The sequence below is a fragment of the Macrotis lagotis genome, chromosome 8 (assembly GCF_037893015.1).
Source record: "Macrotis lagotis isolate mMagLag1 chromosome 8, bilby.v1.9.chrom.fasta, whole genome shotgun sequence".
NCBI lineage: Eukaryota > Metazoa > Chordata > Mammalia > Peramelemorphia > Peramelidae > Macrotis > Macrotis lagotis.
In genome coordinates, this window is record NC_133665.1 from 64,448,166 (window position 1) to 64,470,595 (window position 22,430).

The 22,430-nt window shown below is 35.4% G+C and overlaps 1 protein-coding gene and 1 long non-coding RNA gene across 2 annotated transcripts in view; one reads left to right on the forward strand and one right to left on the reverse strand.

Moving 5' to 3' along the window:
* HS3ST4 (heparan sulfate-glucosamine 3-sulfotransferase 4) overlaps window positions 1-22,430 on the reverse strand; it is a 458,983-nt gene that overhangs the window by 292,293 nt on the left and 144,260 nt on the right. The gene's annotated exons all lie outside the window — the stretch shown is intronic.
* Window positions 474-22,403, forward strand: LOC141495739 (uncharacterized). Its single transcript, XR_012470838.1, has 3 exons — window positions 474-722; window positions 5,587-5,898; window positions 22,269-22,403. It is a non-coding gene; the product is annotated as an uncharacterized LOC141495739 (long non-coding RNA).

The window sequence follows — 22,430 nt, forward strand, 5'->3', positions numbered from 1 at the left end:
AGGATAATTTAGTCATACCTTTAAGGCAGAATATGTCTTCAGGTGCTATGTTTCTTGTTCCAGGATCTGTACATCTGTATATCTGTATAGTTGTTGGGTTGAGTAACTTAACTCTATACGGAATCACAGAAGAAATAAAATATCATAGAATCTCAGCAATGGAAGGGACATTCCAATGAGTAGTAGGGTGAGCCACATGACACAGGGTCAGAGGATGATTCTTGGTCTCAAGAAGATTTAAATTTGAATTTTACCTCATGCACTTACTAGCTATGTGATCCTGGAAGAGTCACTTAACTTCTCTGTGTCTAAATTTCCTCATCTGTAAAATGGCGATAACATCTATCTCACAGGGTTGAGTTAATTGAGTTAATCTATATAATTGAGTTAATCTATATAACATACTTCGTAAACTAAATAGAACATATAGTTATAGATGTGTGTATATTATTACTAGTATGATTATTATTACTATAATATATATTCGGGAGGGAGAGCACTAGCAGTTAGGAGGATCAAGAAAGGTTTCACATACAGAAGATGATAAATGAGTTGCATCATAAAGGAAGAGATGCTATAAGTCATAGGTAGGGAGAAAATACATTCTGTGTATAAGCCTCTCAGAGATCATTAAGTTCAGTCCTCATCTACAGAAATTCCAATAAATGACTACATGGACTTCACTTGGAAAATCTTCTGACAAGCATTCACTATCTACAAAGGTAATCCATTCTACTTTGGTGTTATTTGAATTGTTAGGTTTGTCTCTAAAAGACCAAAATCTGCCTCCCTATAATTCCCACCCATCTGCATGTATTTAATGTTTATTTGACAATTACTTATCTATGTACATGTTATTTTCCCCCACTAGCATGTATGTTTCTCATGGCAGAGACTTATATTTTTTATCTTTTTACCCAAAGAGCCTTGTATAGTAGTGAGTACATAATACTAACAATAAATGTTTGTCGAACTAAACAAAATCAAATTTAATTGCTTCTTTACCTACCCTCTGAAACCAAAAAAAGACCAGTCTAATCTTTCTTTCATTTAGCATCCCTTAAAATATCCAAAAATAGATAGTATTTTCCTTCAAGAATTTTTCAAATCCTCCCATAATCTTGCTTATTCTCCTTTGGATATTCTGTAACTTGTCGATATGCCTTCCAAAATTTACCTAGGAAGTATATAATATTCATTTATATCTGATAATGGAAGAGACAATAAAACTATCAATTCCCCTACTTTGAACATTATGATTTTATGTCTTCCTACTCTTGATGGCTGATGTGTCATTATAGCAAAATTTCTTAGGAAATTCCAAACAATCTTGTGATTAAGGAGCAGTAGGAAAAGAAGGGATTGGGCAGTGCATTCTGAGTCCATGATTTAGCTGGGGAAAATTAAATTCCTCTGGAGAGTATCCAAGTAAGGCAGGAAACAAGGATGTAGGTCATACTATGTTATTTTTTTTAAAAAAATCACATTTCTGGGGTGGCTAGGTGGTGCAATGCATAGAACACCAACCCTGGAGTCAGGAGTACCTGAGTTCAAATCCAGTCTCAGACTGCCTAGCTGTGTGGCTTTGGGAAAGCCACTTAACCCCATTGCCTTGCCAAAAAAAAAAACCCCTCTAATAACAAAAAACAAAACAAAAATAAAATAAAATTCACATTCCCATAATACTTAAAGTTTATACAACATTTTCTGTACAACAACTCTTTGAGGTAGGCAGTAGAAGGCATCATGGAAAGAACACGGGACTTAAGTAGATATAAATTCAAATCTAACCTCTTACACATACTAGCTGGGTAACTGAGCAAGTCAGCACCTCCCTTTCAAGGTGGCTATGAGAATAAATTGAGATATTTACCAAATGCTTAGCAAACCTTAAAAAGATAGGTAAATGCTAGTAACATCATCACCATAAAAAAGATACTAAGGTTTAGAAAACTGAAGAGACTACAATCACACAAACAGTGAATAGGGAAAAGTCAGCAATGGAAACCAAGTCCCTCGATTCTAAGTTCTTTCTACTACTATAAAGTAAGATTTGGGCTTAAGAATTATTTCTACTTAAGGATAGAGTACAAGACTTCACTATCTATATACCTTGTGTCTCTGGGCCATGTGAAGATGACATACTAAAGCTATGTTGGCAGTTATAGTGCAAAGGAAAGAATACTGGAGTCATAAGACTAGGCTTCAAATCCTACTGTCCTACATACCAGCTGAGTGAGTGACCTTGGGCAAGGCTGTTAACTTCTCTATAACTCTGTCTCTTATTTTAAAAAATGGAAAAAAATAATAATATCTGCACCATCTATCTTAAAAGGCTATTGGATTATATGAGATAATTTATGTAAAACCCTTTTTTAATCATGAAACACTATACATGTATGAGCTATTATTAGGAACATTGTATTCTAAAGGTAGAAGGGATCTTGGAAATCATCCATCCCAGGATCCTAACATTTATGTGGGTCCTGGAACTCTTTGGCAGGCTAACTGAGCCTATAAATGTTCACTCAAGATATTTATTTTTTAATACAAAAAATAAAATATTTAGGATTATCAAGAAATCAATTACAGAAATTATAGTGATCACATTATAGTGATCAAAATCTTTTTTAAAACCAAGTTCAGAGACCTCAGGTTAAGAACCTGTATAATAAAATCCCTAAATTTTATAGATGAGAAAACAGAGACCTGGCAGTGCGATTATAGGGCCAGCACCAGGACACTTAAACAAAAATTAGAAGGGCTGGAGATCTCATTCCAGTGCTTCTGATACCTATAGCCTACTAATATGGAAGGAGTACAATGCAAAATCGTCTTTAGTTCAAAGCAGAATGAGAGAGTTGGGCTGGATGATCCAGCCTCTAAAGTCCCAAGGTACTGGATTTAGAGATGAAGGTCATGAGTTCAAATCTCAGTTCCTTGTGAGACCTTGTAAAAATCACTTCCCTTCTCTGGATCTCATGTATAAAATATGGAATTGGACTAGAATCCACATTTTAGAAATCTCTTTCAGCTTTAAATATAATTTTTATGTTCCTATGACTCAAATTTGCTATGATTGTTTGAAGACGTCAAAATGTATCCTTGGAAAATGTATCTTAGACATGCCATTCTCCATTTATTATCAAGACTTGGGCGGGGGGAATCTAGGATTTTCTAATCAAGAAAATTCCCTGCCCCCCCCAACTAGAGATAGTTACTAAGACAGAGCATCATGCCAGTCTAACCCTGCCTCAGGCTATAATTTCGGATATAAGCTTTCTCTATTCCTGGGCAGCAGATGGCTGGCAGCTATGACCAACTTTCATTTATCTCCTTCACATTACTCTAGCCAAGAAAATCCTAGTAATTACTGCACTCGTCCTTAAATTAAATAAGGGTTAATAACATCAGGCCTGACACACTACCACACAGGAGAAAAGATGAGGCAACTTGTGAGACAAAGGGACTTTGATAAGACAGTTTTTCCCTATGCCATAGCCTAACTTGGTTTGTTTTCCTGTACCACCCACCCAAAGGATCTTTGCTCCACAAGCATCTGTCATCTAATTTTCTCTTTCTTAGAAGGTGCAGAATTTGTTTTTAACCCTTCTTCACCAACCCTCACTCTAGCCTAGAAACTAAATCAGTGGGAGGGGAGGAAAGGGGAGGGAAGGTAGATATATATGACCTATTACAAGAAATATAGAAATCATAGAACTCATTTTATAGTTGGGGACGCTGAGGCACAAACAAGGAAATCAGATTCATCCATGCTACAATATTACACAGAGTCCAGAAGGAATACAAATCTGTATGATTATGGGTATAGATTTTGAAGAGACCCTAGAGAACATCTAGTCAAAAGTCTTCATTTTACGATTGAGGAAATAAGCCCCCAAAAGGTTAAATGACTCACTCAAAATCATATAAAAAAGATTTAGGTGCCAAGTGGTGAGTGGGGTTCCAACTTTGTTTCATTATTGACATGCCCCCTAACCTCCACCCCATTCCAGTCTCACCCATCACCTTTGCTACCTACATGGGAAACCATACCCTGAGGAACATCCAACCTGGGGCCCTGCTTTACAGAATGGTGGCTACCTTTACCATCTTAAAGTCTCAGGAAGGGGCATCTAGGTGGTATAGAACAGGGCAGCTAAGTGATGAAGTGGATAGAGCATCAGCCCTGTAGTCAGGAGGACCTGAGTTCAAATCAGACCTCAGACACTTAATAATTGCCTAGCTGTGTGACCTTGGGGAAGTTACTTAACCCCATTGCCTTAAGTAAACAAACTTTTTAAAAAAGTCTCAGGGAAGTCTCAGTTATGCTTCACTTCACTCCCTACTCAGGCTATCACCTATACCCAACAAATAACCATATCTTTTCCTTTCTCTGAGCTCTTTCAGGACTGACTGATGGATTATAGAGGGACATAATGACACCTATTCCTTTACATTTCTGGACCAAAACTCCCTTCCCTGCTTACCACCCTTAGGATGTCTAGACCACTAGTATAATAGCACCTTGAAGGAAGGTACTATTCTTGTGTTTATGTTTGTACTTCTCATCTCTTAACACATATTTAATAATGTTTTCCTCATCATAGAATACTGAGTATTACAAGTATCTGTATCTTATTCTCCCCTAATAGAATGTAACCTCCATGAAGGCATGGAGGTTAAGCTTTCTACCTCTTCCAACATAGTACTGCTCTCTACCCATTTTATTTACTTAATGGATCACTAAATAGAAATTGATGGTGTCTAACTCACAGGCTCCAAGTCAACCTGAAACATTCAATAATGAAAAACGACATTTCACCTTTTGCTACCCCTCATCCCAAGACTAAAACCATGGATGCCATTGATGGGGAGGAATAGCTCAGATTTACATATCAATTAGAGATTACAAAGTGCTTTCTATTTATATTTCATCTGAATCGCACAACAATCCTATGAAGGTTTTTTTTTTTTTGTTTTTAATTTGTATGTGTGTGCATGTGAGATTTTAGTTGTATAGAAGACTCTCAGTGAGAAAATTCCTTCCTTTAATGGAGATCATCACCAACATGGCAATTTATAATCTCAGGCCCATAGTCCTGAGCATGTTGGAAGCAAGCCAGGAACCTAGATCATGCTGACTCAGTGGTCACTGACACCATACAGATTCTAGAATACCCATTTTACAAATGAGGAAATTAAAGTTCAGGGGACTTAAAAGTGACTTGCCTGAGGTAAAAACAGATCGCAAATGGAAGGAACAGGATTTGTATCTGAAGATCCTGGAGACATTTGACTTCAAGCCCAGAGTTCTTCCCTCTGCCATTCTGCCAATCTGAAAACTAGACATGATCTGTTTTTGGTTTTCTAAATGACCCTGGGTCTTATAACTTTCTAGTGTTCCTGTCTAGTGTGTGAGTGATATGAAGGACCTCTACACTGTCAATGCCTTAAATTCCGACTGCCAGTAGGGAGTGGGGGTGGAGGGAGTGGGTGGAAAGAAGTAAGAATAAAGGAAAGCAGGTTGTGTCCCCTGCTGTTCCATCCACTTTTAGTAGCTTATTCTGTGAATTTTCCTTTTAGAGAACAGCACCCTGGCATGGAACCCTCACTGAAAGCCAAATCTCTGGGATGCTGTTTCTCCCTCACCCAGGAGCTCCAAGGAAAAGTGGATCAAGACGAACTTCCTATTTCCTTCTGGGAATCAACCATCTTCACTTAGTGTAGGAGGCAGATACAGAGAGGAAATTCAGGCACAAGAGAAAGGATAAGCTATTTGGAAGCCAAGGTTATTTGAAAAAAAGCAATATGGAGACTTTCACGGCAACACCTCAACTCTGTTTTGCTGAGATTCTGTTGCCTGAGCCCCAACATGATAGAAGACCAAGAATAGTGGTAAGACTCTTAAAGAAAGCAACAACCATCAGGTCATATGATTTTATTCTAAAAGGGACCTTCAGAGATCATCTAATTAAAACTTTTTTTGTTGGGCTTTTTAAATGCATAAAATAATACACACACAAATATATATGATGAAAAAGAAAATAATATTGAAATATAATATCAAAAACTTTTTAAAAATTCAATTCACAGACTACAGGTTAAGAAATTCTCATTGAGGTCTAAGAAGTTGAGGAAATTGTCCCAGAATTACTCTGGTGCCTATTTGGTACTTCAATATATCTACAGTTTCTCAAAGTTACATGGGGGAAGGAGAATGTCATTGCACTGCCTCAATTTCATTTTTTTTTTCTATTTAAAGGAAGAACTTGTGAACCTAACAATCAGAAGACCACTGTTTGATTCCTTTCTCTAGAAGTTACAATCTGAAACAATATGAATCATTTTATTCTGAGCTTCAGTTTCTTCCCCTGGAAAGAGTGAGAAAATTTGTATAATAGTATACCCTAACTCACAACACTGTGAAAAGCATTTCATGAATTATAGCATGTTCTACAAAGGGGAACTCTTATAATTTTCACTCTGATTGAGCCCAGTATATTCTTTTCCTAACTCAACTTCTACTCTTGCTTCCTTCTTCACTTAGAGCTCTCCTCTCCTGAGAGTTGTAATCAGCTGTGGACACATCTGTTGCTTCTATTTTTTGTGCCACTGTTTCTTCCAGAATCTCAGTCTTATGGCTTATTAAACCATAAACTAAACTTCCAAACTTTAGAACCATCACCTAATACAGCTCCCTCATTTTAAAGATGAAGAAAATGAAAAGCAGATATAATTACCTATGATCAAAGTAGAGTATCTTGTGTCTATCCTGGTTCACCCTAATAACACTATTGCCTTTTTTTTTCATTTTCAGAGATTTTATTTATTTTGAGTTTTACAATTTTTCCCCTAATCTTGCTTCCCTCCCCCAACCCCCACAGAAGACAATTTGCCACTCTATACATTGTTGCTATGGTTATATATTGACCCAAATTGAATGTGATGAGAGAGAAATCATATCCTTAAGGAAGAAAAATAAAGTATAAGAGATAGCAAAATTACATAATAAGATAAAGGATTTTTTTTCTAAATTGAAGGTAATAGTCTTTGCTCTTTGTTTAAACTCCACAATTCTTTCTCTGGATACAGATGATATTCTCCAATGCAGATGCCCCCAAATTGTGCCTGATTGTTGCACTGATGGAATGATCAAATCCATCAAGGTTGATCATCACCCCCATGTTGCTGTTAGGGTACAAAATGTTTTTCTGGTTCTTCTCATTTCATTCAGCATCAGTTCATGCAAATTCTTCCAGGCTTCCCCAAATTCCCATCCCTCCTGGTTTCTAATAGAACAATAGTGTTCCATGACATACATATACCATAATTTGTTGAGCCATTCCCCAGTTGATGGACATTTATTTGATTTACAATTTTTTGTCACCACAAACAGGGCTGCTATGAATATGTTTGTACAAGTGATGTTTTTACCCTTTTTCATCATCTCTTCAGGGGACAGACCCAGTAGTGGTATTGCTGGATCAAAGGGTATATACATTTTTGTTTCCCTTTGGGCATAATTCCAAATTGCTCTCCAGAAAGGTTAGATGAGTTCCAAATTGCTCTCCAGAAAGGTTGGATGATTTCACAGCTCCACCAACAATGAATTAGTGTCCAAAATTCCCCACATCCCTTCCAATTGATCATTGTCCTTACTGGTCATATTGGCCAGTCTGAGAGCTGTGAGGTGGTGCCTCAGAGATGCTTTAATTTGCACTTCTCTAATAAGTAATGATTTAGAGCAATTTTTCACACGATTATGGATCACTTTGATTTCCCCATCTGTAAATTGCCTTTGCATATCCTTTGACCATTTGTCAATTGGGGAGATATTTACAGTCTTTGAGATTGAGAATGCATCTTCGATTAACAATTATCAAAGGAGAACTAGATTTTAATTTAGCTCTAGAAAGGATGGAATTAAATCCATTGAATCCAAACCTCCTTCATTTTACAGATAAAGGAAATGAGGTGCTGAGAAGTTAATTTCCAAAGTCAGTCTCACTAACTGTGTGACCTAAGCAAGTAACCTCTCCCAATCTCGGTTTCATCATCTATAGAATAGGAATAATAATGGCAATAATGGTACAAGCTAGTTGGGAAGATAAAATTAGATAATATTTTAAAGTAGTTTACAAAACTGAAATCACTTATTTAAATACAAATTATCATCATCATAATCATCATCATCTTCATCATTATTCTTCACAGCTAAAGTGTTCAAGTCAGGACCAGATGTTGGGACCATCTGACTCTACACCCAAAATTCCAGCCATTAAATCTTGCCTCTACCTTTTGTACAGTGGATTATGCCTTTCCCAGGTCACCTATTGCATCCTGGACAGTTGCCAGTCATTTGATTCTTGTTGTGCTATTGGACTCTAATGACTCTGGAGGAGAGAATGAGGCTAATGACTTCATTCAGTTCTGTCTCACTTAAATCCAATTTTCACACATGTCACGACATCACCCTCGGATGTCTTTGGTCCCTTTCAAGAACAAAAGATAAACAGCAATAGGAATAGCATCATTTAATCTTCCTTGCCTATCTAAATTCTACTCATCCTTCAAGTTCCAATATTTATTCTTTCTCTTCCATGAAGTATTTACTAACCAAGCCATCCAGAAGAGATTTGTCATTCTAGTAGTATCTCCAGGAGTTCTTACTGCTAAAGCTAGTCACTAATTTATTGTCTTTGTATTATTTCATCCATATTCTCATCTGTCTTTGGTTTTTAAACTCCTGTGCTGAACAGGGATAATGTCAGATGTTTCTTGTATTCTTCACAATGGTATCTATCTAATATGGAGAAATTGTTAGAAGTTGAAAGTCCTGGATAAATGTATTTGTTATGGAAATTTGGTGAATAGTGATAGACATAAGAAAAAAGATCAATTAAAATAATTTTAAAAGTATCCATAGGAAAGGGGGGTAGGTACAGGAGTCAAATGTAATAACTAGAGAGATATAGAAGGATAAAGGGAATATCTAGATTCAGCTTATAAAGCTTCATATTCCAAGAGTAAGGTCAATACCTCTTCCATTTATTTCCAGTCTCACATAAAACTCCATACCCAGACAGTACAAATATTTCACCCAGATTAATCATCAATTGACAACACCACAACCATAGACAATACCAAGTGTTGCTTTGTAGCATTTACAATTTACAAGTAGACTCACATACATGATCTCACCTGAACCTCCTGTGATCTCTATGAGATCACTATCTAGTAGCACCATTTCCATGTTAACTAAGATTCTGATGATGAAGTGAATTGCCCAAAGTTATATACATTTAATAAATGGCAGAGTCAGGACTTCTGGCTCCTTTTCTAATTTTCTTTCAGATCAATTGATTAAAAAGTAACTGATCAACTGACAAGTTGATAACACTGACTTAAATAAGTACTGCTAAAGCTCCTGTTTTTCTTTCTTACTATTTTCTCTTTTATTGCTAATCATCATCCATAACATAAATATTTCAAAAGAAAAAGTTGGCAAAAGAAATGAATTTCTGTCATGTGCAGAGTTTTAAGATGTGTTTATAAACTAAACCAGGCAGGAAAAAATTGCTTTATTTCTGTTCTTTTCTGTACTTCGCTTTCCATGGGCACCTTATTTTTTTTTAGGTTTTTTCCAAGGCAAATGGGGTTAAGTGGCTTTCCCAATGCCATACAGCTAGGTAATTATTAAGTGTCTGAGACCGGATTTGAACCCACGTACTCCTGACTCCAGGGCTGGTGCTTTATCCACTATGCCACCTAGCTGCCCCTGCACCTTAATTTTTTTTAAAATCTCTTTTTCTTATCTATCACTACTAAACTCCCCATAACAAATATATGAAGCCAAGTAAAACAATTCAATGAATTGACCATTTCTCCTTTCTGCTTGCCCTCCCCATCTGAATTTTATGTTGAGTTGTTTAGATACTTTCATTTGCTATCTATTATTATTTATTAAACTGTGAATGAAGGTCTAACTTGACAAAAAAGTAGAAAAGTTTGCAAAAGAAGCAATTCTATGATTACACAGTCTGAGAACAAAACAGACTGTTAATCACTCTTATTCAATCACCTTCATATAGTAGCAAACAGAGTTAGTGGCAGGATGAGAATGCAGGTTATAAAAAGAACACTAAGTTTAGAGTCAGGAGATCAGAGTTTGAATTGGGTTTTCATAATAGCTGTGATGTAACCCCAGTACAATGGAAGAAGCCTCAATAAACAGGCTATCCCCAAAATTCTTAGTGTGTTGGGGACACTCAGTATTTAAAATTGAAAGAGCAAGACTTTCCCTTGATTCCTGGCTCTGTACCTATTATCTATGGGTACAATAATATGTTTTTTAGAAATTGTGCTTAAGTCAGATCATGTATTTATATACACAAAATTGAACTTTAAATTCACAGGGTACTCACTTATTCAAATGAATCCAATTGTGAATCCTTCTGTAGAATGAAATATTGCTTTACAAATTGAATAATCGCTTCCTGATTTATAGAGGGGAGGCAACATGTTTCATTAGAGATGGCAAAGATTCGGAAATCAGAGGACCTAAATTGAAATTTTTATCCCTGATGTTTATAGCCTTCATCTCTCCCAGCATCAGTTCCCTAATCCATACAATGATAGGATTGGGTTGGATGACCTTCAAGATCAACTCTTGAACCATGATCCCAAATCACTGAACTTTTTCTGAGACTGGCTATACTTGTATTACCTTTCTCATAGGATTGACAGGAAAGCATATTATGAACCCAATTAAAGCACTGTATGAATGTGAGCTATAATGACAGCAATTCTTTCCATTGTACAGTTCAGATATGATATACATGGTGCCTCATTTCTCATAAAGAGTTTGGACTAGATAATTTCTGAGATTTCTTCCAGCTCTAAATCTTTTAATCCTACATATAAAGGCAACCATATATGGGTTGGACCACTTTCTCACTTTAAATAAATTCATTTAGAATTCATTGAATGAAATCATTCACATTTACTGCCTTGTTTGAGCTATAGCAACACAAGTTGTAAAGTATTTTTCCATTCAAAAAACAAACATTTCTTTTATTTTTTCCTTCATTGCAACATAGAATTTCAAAATTTATGTTTGCCCTTACTTTGGGATTTTCAAGATTGTTTTCCAATGAAAATGAAGTCACCACTGATATCAAACTCTACTTCTATCATTTTATTGACTTAACTCTACCATACTCCATCTATATGTAACACATTAGAATTTTTTCAAAGAGTATTATTTACTTTCAAATGTTAAAATTACAGATTTATACAAGGGAAGAACAATGCCCTTCATTCCTGTACCACCTCAGTATCTAGGAAGGGGAAGATGATTAGGTTCATAATCTAACTGGTTTACCATTAACACAGTCCCAGTTTTATGCCCAAACCCCACTCCACTCCCAGGACTCAACTACCAGGCAAGGCTTCCGTGCTGAACTAGATGACCTCTATACAAGTCCAATGTAGATCCAGATCCTGGAGCAGCAACTATGAGTCATTACTGTCAAAAAGATGACAAAAAAAAGAGAGTAATCAGCTGAATCTAACTTGTTTTAAAGATGCAGTGAAAGGAAACTACACCAGTAATATGGTGAGTAGAGTAAGGAGAGGGGCTTCATGGTAGGATAACTAAACAAGCTCACAGCTCCATTATTTGTATTTAATTATACTAAACATCTTTGTAAGACTTAGGAGTAGGAAAGCAGTATAAGAAATGTCACACAAGAGGGCATGTTGTACATGAAAAGTAAATGACTGAGGTGTGAATGTTCATACTTCTGTTTTTGCCTAAAAATTGCAACCATTGTCAATAAGCTTTCTACTTAATGTCATCAAAAGAATAAATGATTGTTTTTATGAAATATTATTGGTTTTATATGTAGCTATTGAGTGATAGTGCTTTCTCCTGCTAAAAGATGTAATATAGAATTAAACTGACATGCTAGGCCTGAAGAATTGATGAGTGAAGGGTCAAGCTTATAAAATTGCAAAATTCCTAGATAATACACAAATCAAGAGGCACAGTGATGGAGGTTAAATCACATCAGATTTGGAGTTGAATAAACTAGGTTTCACTGCCACTTCCACAACTTTAAAGTTGCCCTACCATGGTGAGAATCAGCCTCTTGATGGAATTAGGTGCACTCACTGGCAAAATGGAGATTTAAGAAGGAGGAGAGAGATGAAAATATTTCACACCTTAGCTGAGCAACCTCACATCCCCTTGTGGTATTACCATTTTACTAATGAGAAAATAGAGACTTTGGGCAATGAAAATTCAACCCAATCAATTTAATAAATGACAATTACAATAAAAGTGCATATCTTCCCTGTGTTTTATTGTGTTTTCCCTACTACAACACTCATAAGAGAACAATATTTGCTTTGTCTTCTTACTAAACAGGGTTGCTATGAAGACTGAACTATACTTTTTAACTATATCTATATCTATACATATTTAGGTTTCTTTTCAAATTATAATCAATAAACATGTATAGCCTTTAGCAAATATTTCTTGTCAAAAATAACAGAACTGGGTAAATTCATATTTCAGGGCAATTTTGTTTTCTCTACCACAAAATTACAAATGGGAGCTCTTGGCCATAAAAATTGATTTAGATTTGAAAGCATCCCAGAGGTGATCTAGTTCAATTCTCTCATTTTACAGTAAAGCAGTCTAAAGCCCAAGTAGGGTTAGGTGACCTGCCCAAGGTCCTACATGTGGTAATAACAGGATCAAGACTTAAGCCCAGATCTTCTGACTCTAAATACAAAATTCTTTGTATTGCACTGCCTTGGGCCAGTTCAAACCAAAACTGTTGACATTTAGACAGTTTTTACAACCTGAGTTATGATAAGGAATTATGTGAATAAACTGGCTGGATTTGGGGTTTAGTTAGTTAGCATGGGCTGAACCACTAAGAAATACTAATGTACCTGAGGTATGTTGACCTGAAATCTGAAATCACCCAAATGAAAATTCTGTTTTGCATCTCTGGAGAATGATCAGTCTCATTTGGAAAGCAGAGCATTAGAAGACAGAGGAAGAAGGAAAAAATTGCCTCTAGCAGGAAAATCAAATCTGATTGGAGTCCCCTAATCCCCAAAGAGAGACTGTGTGGGAAACATTTTTAAAATCCAGTGATAGCCTAGAAAGTGGGAAGATTAAGCCTTAATCTATCTAATAATTTAATATCTAAATAAAGGAGAAACTTCCTTCTTGTCACCCCATCTACCCTCCTGGCCACAGTTAGGGAAAGGTAAAAAAGCCCTCTCCTGAGAGGAAAATAACAGAGAAAATGCTAAAACTTGTTGAAATTTGGGGAAAGGGAAAGTAATTGATTAAAGTTAATGATTAAGGAACCAAATATACCTGTTTGATTCTTCTGCCAGAAAATGGGAGATTAGGGTCATCACCAGACAAGTAACTTTAAACTTCACAGGAAATCTTGCATTTAAACATAAATCAAAAACTTCAAGATTCTTAATTTCCCCTTTTTTTTGTTTATTTGTTTTGTTTGGTCAGAAACAAATAGGTAGAACAATTAAGTTGATACCTCTATTGTAAATAGGATCATTACTGATAAGTCTGTGCCTTATTGGTCAACTAACTGTATAAAATGCTTAACTTTTCCCTCTGTGATATTAAACAATTGCATTTAATAATGATGACTCAAGCTATGCACTAGGACTATACTGGGATGTTCTCTAGGAAGTGACTAAAGAATTTTACACTGGAGAATTACAACTTTAGGGAAGGACTTGTAATGCACACAATTTATTACCTTAACACTGTGACCTCAGCTAGTCAGTTATTCATGCTGAGTTTTAGTCTCCCTATAAGCAAAAATAAGGGAGTTGGACTTCATCACCTCTGATAATTTTTTTCCCCCTTTAGCTCTAAATTGGAATCTATGATTCCAAGTTTGATGGTATTGAGTGGGGCAGCATTTCATAGGGGATCTCTGGAGTTCACAATTCAGATTTTTGTTGTTATTTGACTGCTTCAAAATCTGGTCCTTAGATACATGTCATGACTTTTAACATCTTTTGATCACTGTATAATTTGCCTTATAATGAAAAGAATTGTGCATCTAAGTACAAAACATCTACATCTGCATGACCCAAAGAGTACACTGAACTCAGTACATCAAAAATTGAGTTTTATTTTTCATCCAAAGCTGTTCTTCCTATAATTTCACTATTATTTTGATATCATAAGGTATCCCACTTTCCCTCATTTCTATAGAGGTAGTTACCAAGTACTATCAAATCCACTTTCACAGATCAAAGAGCTAAAAATAAAGAAGTCCCTATCAATTCAAGAATGGTAGTATGCAATTATAATGAAATATTGAAATGCACAGGAATAAATAACAATTGTGAAGATTTTGGCAATTTGTATGAACTGTTGCAGAGTGAAGTAATCAGAACCACATACAACAATAACAATTTAAATAAAAAAGATCACTATAAATGAAGTCAGACTATAGGTAATTGAATAAGCAGTCAAGATCCCCAAGAATGAATAATGAAATGCATTTATCTCCTCTTTATTTTAGATTAGATTTATTTAGCTCTGAAAGGGGGAAGTTTAGGTTCCTTATTACTAGAGCTTTATTGTCTATTTTCTCCTATAATTCATTTAAGTTTTCCTTTAACAATCTGGATGCTATACCACTTGGTGCACATATGTTTAGTATAATAACAATAGATCACTGTCCATTATTCCTTCAGACAAAATGTAATGTCCCTGCTTATCCCTTTTAATGAGATCTATTTTTACTTTTGCTTTGTCTAAGATGATTGCTAAACCTGCCATTTTTACTTCAGCTAAAGCATAATATATTCTGCTCCAATACTTCACTTTATTCTCTGTGTGTCTTGTTTTGAGTGTGCTTCTTGAAATAAACATATTGTTGGATTCTGGTTTCTACTTCATTCTGCTATGTGCCTCCATTTTATGGGTGAGCTCATCCCATTCATATTCACAGTTATGCTTTCTAACTGCATTTCCATCCATCTTATTTTTCTTATCTTTTTTCTTTCTTTTTATCCTGCCCCTCCTCTAAATTCTTTCTGTTGCTTCTGATCACTCTTTTTTTATCTTTCCTCCCTTTTGACTCCAACTCCCAATTCCTTACTCTCCTACTTCTGTTAAGTAAAATAGATTTCTGTTACCAACTGAATGGGTACTCCTTATACAATAAAAGCTCTTTTGTGTATCTCTTTTATTTAAGATAATTTTTCCTAATCTTTCTCTCTTCTCTTCCTCCTAGGCATCCCATTTTCCTGTCTATTCATTTTTTCACATCATCCCAATATAACTGACTCAATTCTATATTTTCTTTCTATGAAGAATCTTTCTAACTTCCTTAATAATGATAAAGTTCTAAGAAGATATATGTATCATCTTCCCATATAGAAAAGTAAATAGTTTAATATTTCTCAGTCTCTTATGATTTCTCTTTCCTTTTTAACTTTTTTACTTCTCTTGAATTTTATATTTGAGGGTCACTTTTCTATTCAATTCTGAGCTTTTTATTAGGAATGCCAGAAAATTTTCTATTTCATTAAATATCCATTTTTTCCCTTGATGGATTAGAATCAGTTTTGCTAGGTAGTTATTCCTGGTAAAATAATCTCAGTTCTTTTGCTTTCTGTAATATCACATTCGCAACCCTTCAATTGTTTAGGGGGTAGCTACTAAATCTTATATGATTCTAATTGTGGAATTCAGGTGTTTGAATGGTTTCTTTCTTGCTGATTGAAGTATTTTTCTCTTTGACCTTATGGCTCTGGAATTTGACTATAATATTCCCAGGAATTTTCATCTGGAGATCCCAAGGTTGGTAAATTCTTTGAATTTCTATTTTACCTTGTCTATGATATTGGGGTAGTTTTCCTTAATAGTTCCTTGAAATATGATGTTCAGGCTCTTCCTTTGATTATAGCTTCCAAGTAACCCTATAATTCTTAAATTATCTCTCCTCAATCCATTTTCTAGATTAGTTGTGTTTATTTTCAATGAATTATTTTGCATTTTCTTCTTTTTTTCTTTTTTCTTTAAAATAAAATAAATTGCTTCTTGATGTCTCTCTCATACAGTAATTAGCTTCACCTTGCCTGATTCTGATTTTTAAGGAATTATTTTCTTTAGTGAGCTTTTATACCTCTCTTTTTCATTTGGTCAATTTTGTTTTTTAGGAATTATTTTCATCAGTGAAATAATTTTATGCCATTTTTTACGTATGGCCAATTCTATTTTTATGGTGTTATTTTCTTCATGGTTTTTATGCCTCTTTTACCAAGTTGTTAATTTTCTTTTCATAATTTTATTCTTTTCCTTTCATTTCTTTGCCTAGTTTTCCCTCTACCACAGTTATTAGAAAATTAGATTTTAGTTCTTATAGGAATTATTTTGAGCTTGTATCCAATTCACATTTTTTTCTTGAGTGTTTGTTTATAATTGTTTTGACTTCATTTTCTTTTTCTAACTCTTTGGCTTAATTTCCCTATCAGCATTGGAAATTTTTTTTTAAGATTAGATTCTTTATTGTTGCTTGCTCGTTTTTCCACCTTATTTCTTGATTTGCAGCTTTATGCTAATGAGGACTCTTGTAGGGGAGAAAGGGGCAACATTTGTCTCAAGCTTTCTGGCCTTTTTGCACTGTTTTTTTTCCAAGGTTAGTTCTGGAAGGTTGGAAGTTTTTCAGTGCCTCCGCAGTAGGGTTATCTGGGCACAGATATGGCCATTGCTCTCTTGCTCTACATTCTGTTCCTTACCTAAGGAGAGCTCCTAATTCCTTGAAATTGCAATGATATAGCTCCCCAACACCCCTCCTTCCCTGGGTTCATAAATGATACTGTTTTTCAGGGTCCCTGAATCCTTGGGACAAAAAGTGCTACTATCCATTATGGTTTCTACTCCCTCTTGACTGAAGGTGTTCCTTTTCACCCTTGAATCTGCAATAAAATTACCAAACAGTCTCTTGGCTTGCATCCAGTACTTGCACAGAGATATCTTGTAATCTTTTTCTGACCAATTTTCAAATTCTGTTTCTGGCTTGAGAGCTCCCAAAGCTGCTGCCGCTTCTATTACCACCAGCTAATCCCATCACTGGTATTTCATCCACATGGGTTTCAGGTTAGCCTCCACCCCTATTTCATATATCTCTCTTTTCTAAGTTATCTTGAGTTAGAAGAATGTCTTCCTGTGATCTTTTGTTGGCTCTACCACTCCAGAATTCAATTTTGGTTATTATTTTAAACTTATTTGGAGACAAATGTCAGGAGAACTTGGCTGGGTAGTTTTCTCCACTGCTGTCCTGGCCCCACCCCTATAATGCTTTAACAATTATAATACCTTAAAACTTCACTAAGTCTTGTGGGATATCCTATATGTATCTAGAGTCTATCTTCCAAGATAGAGGACCAAGACGGAAGACCATATGAGATAATATATGTAAAGCACTCTACAAACCTTAACTGCTTGCTATTATTGCTATTACATTTGAATTTATTATTTTTTACTATAGTTATTATATATAATACATAATACATGGCATAAAATATTTCTCATTTTATAATTCTATTTTATTACAATATTTGCATTAACATATATTGTTAATATTTTTTCCTCTACATCTTAAAAGGCACAATAGGCAATGAAGCTATGTCATTACTAAACATGTATGTACCTAGGAGTATAGTATCCCGATTTTTAGGGGAGAAGTTGAGTGAATTACAAAGAGATACAGAAAGCAAAACCTGAATAATGGGGGGCCTCAACCTCATTCTCTCAATGAGATAAATCTAACCACAAAATAGGCAAGAAGAAGTTAAGAAATGAATAAAATCTTAGAAAACTTGGATATGATAAACTTCTGGAGAAAATTTAATGGGGCTAGAAAAGAATTTATCTTTTTCTCTGCAGTACATGGCACCTATGCCAAAAATGACTATATACTACGGCATAAAATTCTTACAATTAAATGCAGAAAGGTAGAAATAATAAATGCATTCTTTTCAGATCATGATGCAATAAAAATTTCATATAATAAAGGGCCATAGAAAGATAAACCAACCATTAATTGGAAACTACATAACTTAATTTTGTAAATTAATTAATTTATTTATTTCAAATTTTACAATTGTTCCCCTAATCTCACTTCCTTCCCCTCAGCCCCCACAGAAAGCAGTCTGTTAGTCTTTACATTGTTTCCATGGTATACATTGCTCTAAGTTGTATGTGATGACAGAGAAATCACATCTTTAAGGAAGAAAAATAAAGTAAAAGAGATACAAAAATAACATAAGATAAAGGGGTTTTTTTTCAAATTAAAGGTAATAATCTTTGGTCTTTGTTCAAACTCCATAATTGGGGGTGGCTAAGTGGTGCAATACATAGAGTACTAGCCCTGGAGTCAGGAGTACATGAGTTCAGATCCGGCCTCAAACACTTAATAATTACCTAGCTGTGTGACCTTGGGCAAGCCACTTAATGACATTGCCTTGCAAAAAACTAAAAAAAAAGTAGATCTTCAAACTCCATAATTGTTTCTCTGGATACAGATGGTATTCTCCATTGCAGATACCCCAAAATTGTGCCTGATTGTTGCACTGATGGAATGAGCAAGTCCATCAAGGTTGAACATCACCCCCATGTTACTGTTAGGGTGTACAATGTTATTCTGGTTCTGCTCATCTTGCTCAGCATTAGTTCATGCAAATCCTTCCAGGCTTCACTGAATTCCCATCCCTCCTGGTTTCTAATAGAACAATAGTGTTCCATCACATACATTTACCACAGTTTATTAAGCCATTCCCCAATTCAGATGAGCATTCACTTAATTTCCAGTTCTTTACCATCACAAACAGGGCTGCTATGAGTATTTTTGTACAAATAATGTCTTTACCCTTTTTCATAATCTCTTCAGGGTACAGACCCAATAATGGTATTGCTGGATCAAAGGGTATACAGATTTTTATTGCCCTTTGGGCGTAATTCCAAATTGCTCTCCAGAAAGGTTGAATGAGTTCACAGCTCCACCAACAATGTATTTCCCACATCCCTTCCAACATTGATCATTGTCCTTTCTGGTCATATTGGCAAGTCTGAGAGCTATGAGGTAGTACCTCAGAGATGCTTTAATTTGCTAAATAACTTAATTTAAAAAACAAGTGGATCAAACAACAAATCATAGAAATACTCATTTCTTCCAAGAAAATGATAACAATGAGACATCATACCAAAATTTATGGGAAGCACTCAAAACAGTCTTTTAGGGGAAATTTTATATCTCCAAATACTGTTCACTGCTTGGGGGAGGGGGAGGAAGGGAGGGTGAAAAGAAATTATGTAACTTAAATATGCATATGCATGTGGATGAATGTTGAAAATTTTTCATAACATGTAATTGGAAAAGTAAAATAAAATATCAATTGGAAAATCTACTTTTTTTCTTATCATTTAGCTGCCTTGAAGGGTATGCTTATGAAGATTTTTCATTGGTTCCCTTAGTTGCTGTGAATTTCTTGTAATTCAATGCTTTGACCAAGTCAGGACCCTTTGTTTCCCATACCCAAAGACCTTGATTGTTCTAGTAACCTCTCATTTCACCATCATAATAAGTGCTTGCTCCAAGATTCCATTTGTTCTAGTACCCTCCCCTTCTAGCCCACATTTCATCAGTGTTATTATTGTTGGATTAACTGGATTGCTCCTACTGCTAATTTAGACAAATCTGATCTCAGTACATTATAACTTGATGAGAGACTTTAGTCAAGTATATAAATCAGTTTCATTTACATCTATATTCATGATCCTGGCCAATTCTGAGAAACAGGGCAGAAATGTTCACCTCTCTAGGGTCATCACTGAAGATCATCTGTTTAAGGGCAAAAGGGAGTTCATAATGACAAGCAAAGACTGGTGGTCACTCTGGAAGTGATGGATCTCCACCATATTCCATCTCATTTGATTTAATAAGAAATGTAGAGTACCACTCAGTATCATAAGAGATTGAGCATACTGGAATCTGTTTATTATACCAAGTGACATTAGTACAAGTATGATAAATGACAGATGAACTTACAGAGAGGATCCCTTGGGCACAAAACATCTCACCAAGAGATAAAAATTTTGGTTCAATGAGTCAATCTATGGTACAAATGTTGGGCAGAAGTGGAAAAAAGTGAGTTTATAAGGTGATTAACTGAGTCTTTAGTGAATGTATGTCCTCATCTTACCAATCAACAATGGAAGGGAATGGAAGAGGATCTAGTCTTGAGATAAGCATCTTTCATATAGAATGAATGTCTACTTCTTAAATTGTTGCAGTGTGTGTGTGTGTGTGTGTGTGTGTGTGTGTGAGAGAGAGAGAGAGAGAGAGAGAGAGAGAGAGAGAGAGAGAGAGAGAGAGAGAGATGAATTCCCAGGTTCTTTCATATATACATGAGATTATTCTAGGATGATAACTGACCTCAGAGTCACATTCCTTAATCCTCACATTCATATAGTTTGTCTACTAGAGCCACATTCACCACAGAATCAAAATTAGAAATGCAAGAGACTTCAGTGGTTATCTAATATAATCTAACACTTTCAGTTTACAGAAGAGGAAACTGAGGTTCAAGGAGATTTAAGATACTTGTCCAAGGTCCCATGGATAACAAACACCAAGAAATTCAGAGGCAGAATTAAACCTAAGGATTCTAACTCAAACCCTATGTCTTTTCTTCATGAATTTTGGTGATGTTTCCAGTAGAAAGATAGATGCTAGGTAGATAGATAGATAGATGGATAGATAATAGATAGATAGATAGATAGATAGATAGATAGATAGATAGACAAACTATTTTATGACCTTTATTTTATTAGTTACCAGAATCCTCTAGAGGGCTGTCTTCTCACCCAGGGACAGGTGATAGAGTAGTAAAAATGACAAATGAAAAAATTATGGGGAAAAATATTAAAATGATGCTGAGAATAAGGGACAGCAGAATCTCTTTCTAGCAGGGGACAAATGAATCAACATTTTGTTCCAATGGCAGAACTCTGTAATGTGAAGTAGGGTCTCTCTACTCATAGAGATATGAACTACAGGAAATGATGATGGCAATCATTTACAAAGTGTCCACCTCAGAGTAATCTGGGACACCATGAAAATACAGAATAGACCAAACTGGGCACGATGCCCAGACTACCAGCCAGCCAGCCACATGGAAAAAAATGCACAGTATAAACCCAAAACTGAACCAAAAACCAAAAAGAAGCTGAAATATGTGAATGTACTGCTTTATTTACTACATTCCTAAATCAAAGAGAATGCAAATGTTCCATTGAGTCTTCTAAGTGAGAGAATTCTAAACTGAACTGACTGTATTCCTTAAGAATCCTCAGTGAACCAAAGGCCATTCCTAGATATGGTGCTAGCAAGTAGTTTTTAGGCAAAAGGCCTCTAATTCTTCTTCAAAAGTCTTATCAGTGATCCACGAGAGTTTAAGAAGCGAGGAAAAGATATTCCACTTCAGATGATGCTAAGAAAAGGTACCACAAAGGACAATGGCACTTTCACAAGGTCTAGAAATCTCTCTTGTTACCTTGACCTCTTCTGATGTCTCAATACACAAGAAACCAAGAGATTTCCAGGGCAATGTCAGTGTACTCAGGCTCTGTCAGGCTTACCGAACTGAAATAATTTCTAATATGATTCTAGGGAAATACATTATTTATTCACTTTATATTTGTGCTATTTATACATGTAAATACAAATAAAGAATCATATGTATACCTGTACATATACGTATATATGTATATGTATATATATATATATATATATATAAAATTCATATGTATGTTTTGTGTACTGGTAAACCTCTTAGAAATGGAAACCTGTTTTGAATGAGAATTGCTTCATTCTTTCTACTTTGTGCATTGATGAAAAAAAGCAACCAAAAGTAAAATTGTGGGTGTTCAAAGTACAAGAGTGAGCATCTACTAGCAAAGTTAATATCTTTGTTGAGCAAGAAAATTATCATTATCAGTGAGCCACAAACCTATATATCATTAACACATGGAGAGAAAAAAATGACTTCAATCTAGGGATAACTGCATATTCCATCAGTAGGTATGCTCAAGGCCAGCTAATTTCTCCCAAGAACACCAGAATGCCCCCCCCCCAATAAAACAGTCTGGTATTTCATGATTACCTTCTTTTTATTATTTTTAACTTCAGAAACACCTGTGAATTTCAGAAACTCCCCTTCAGGGCTACACTCTGTACCTTAAGAAGACAAAGCCTGCTGTTCTCTGCCATGCTGTCTACATTGCCAGGAAACATCAAACCAAATGAATGGGAAGAGAGCATATGACAGCACAGTCTGTTACCATGTAACTC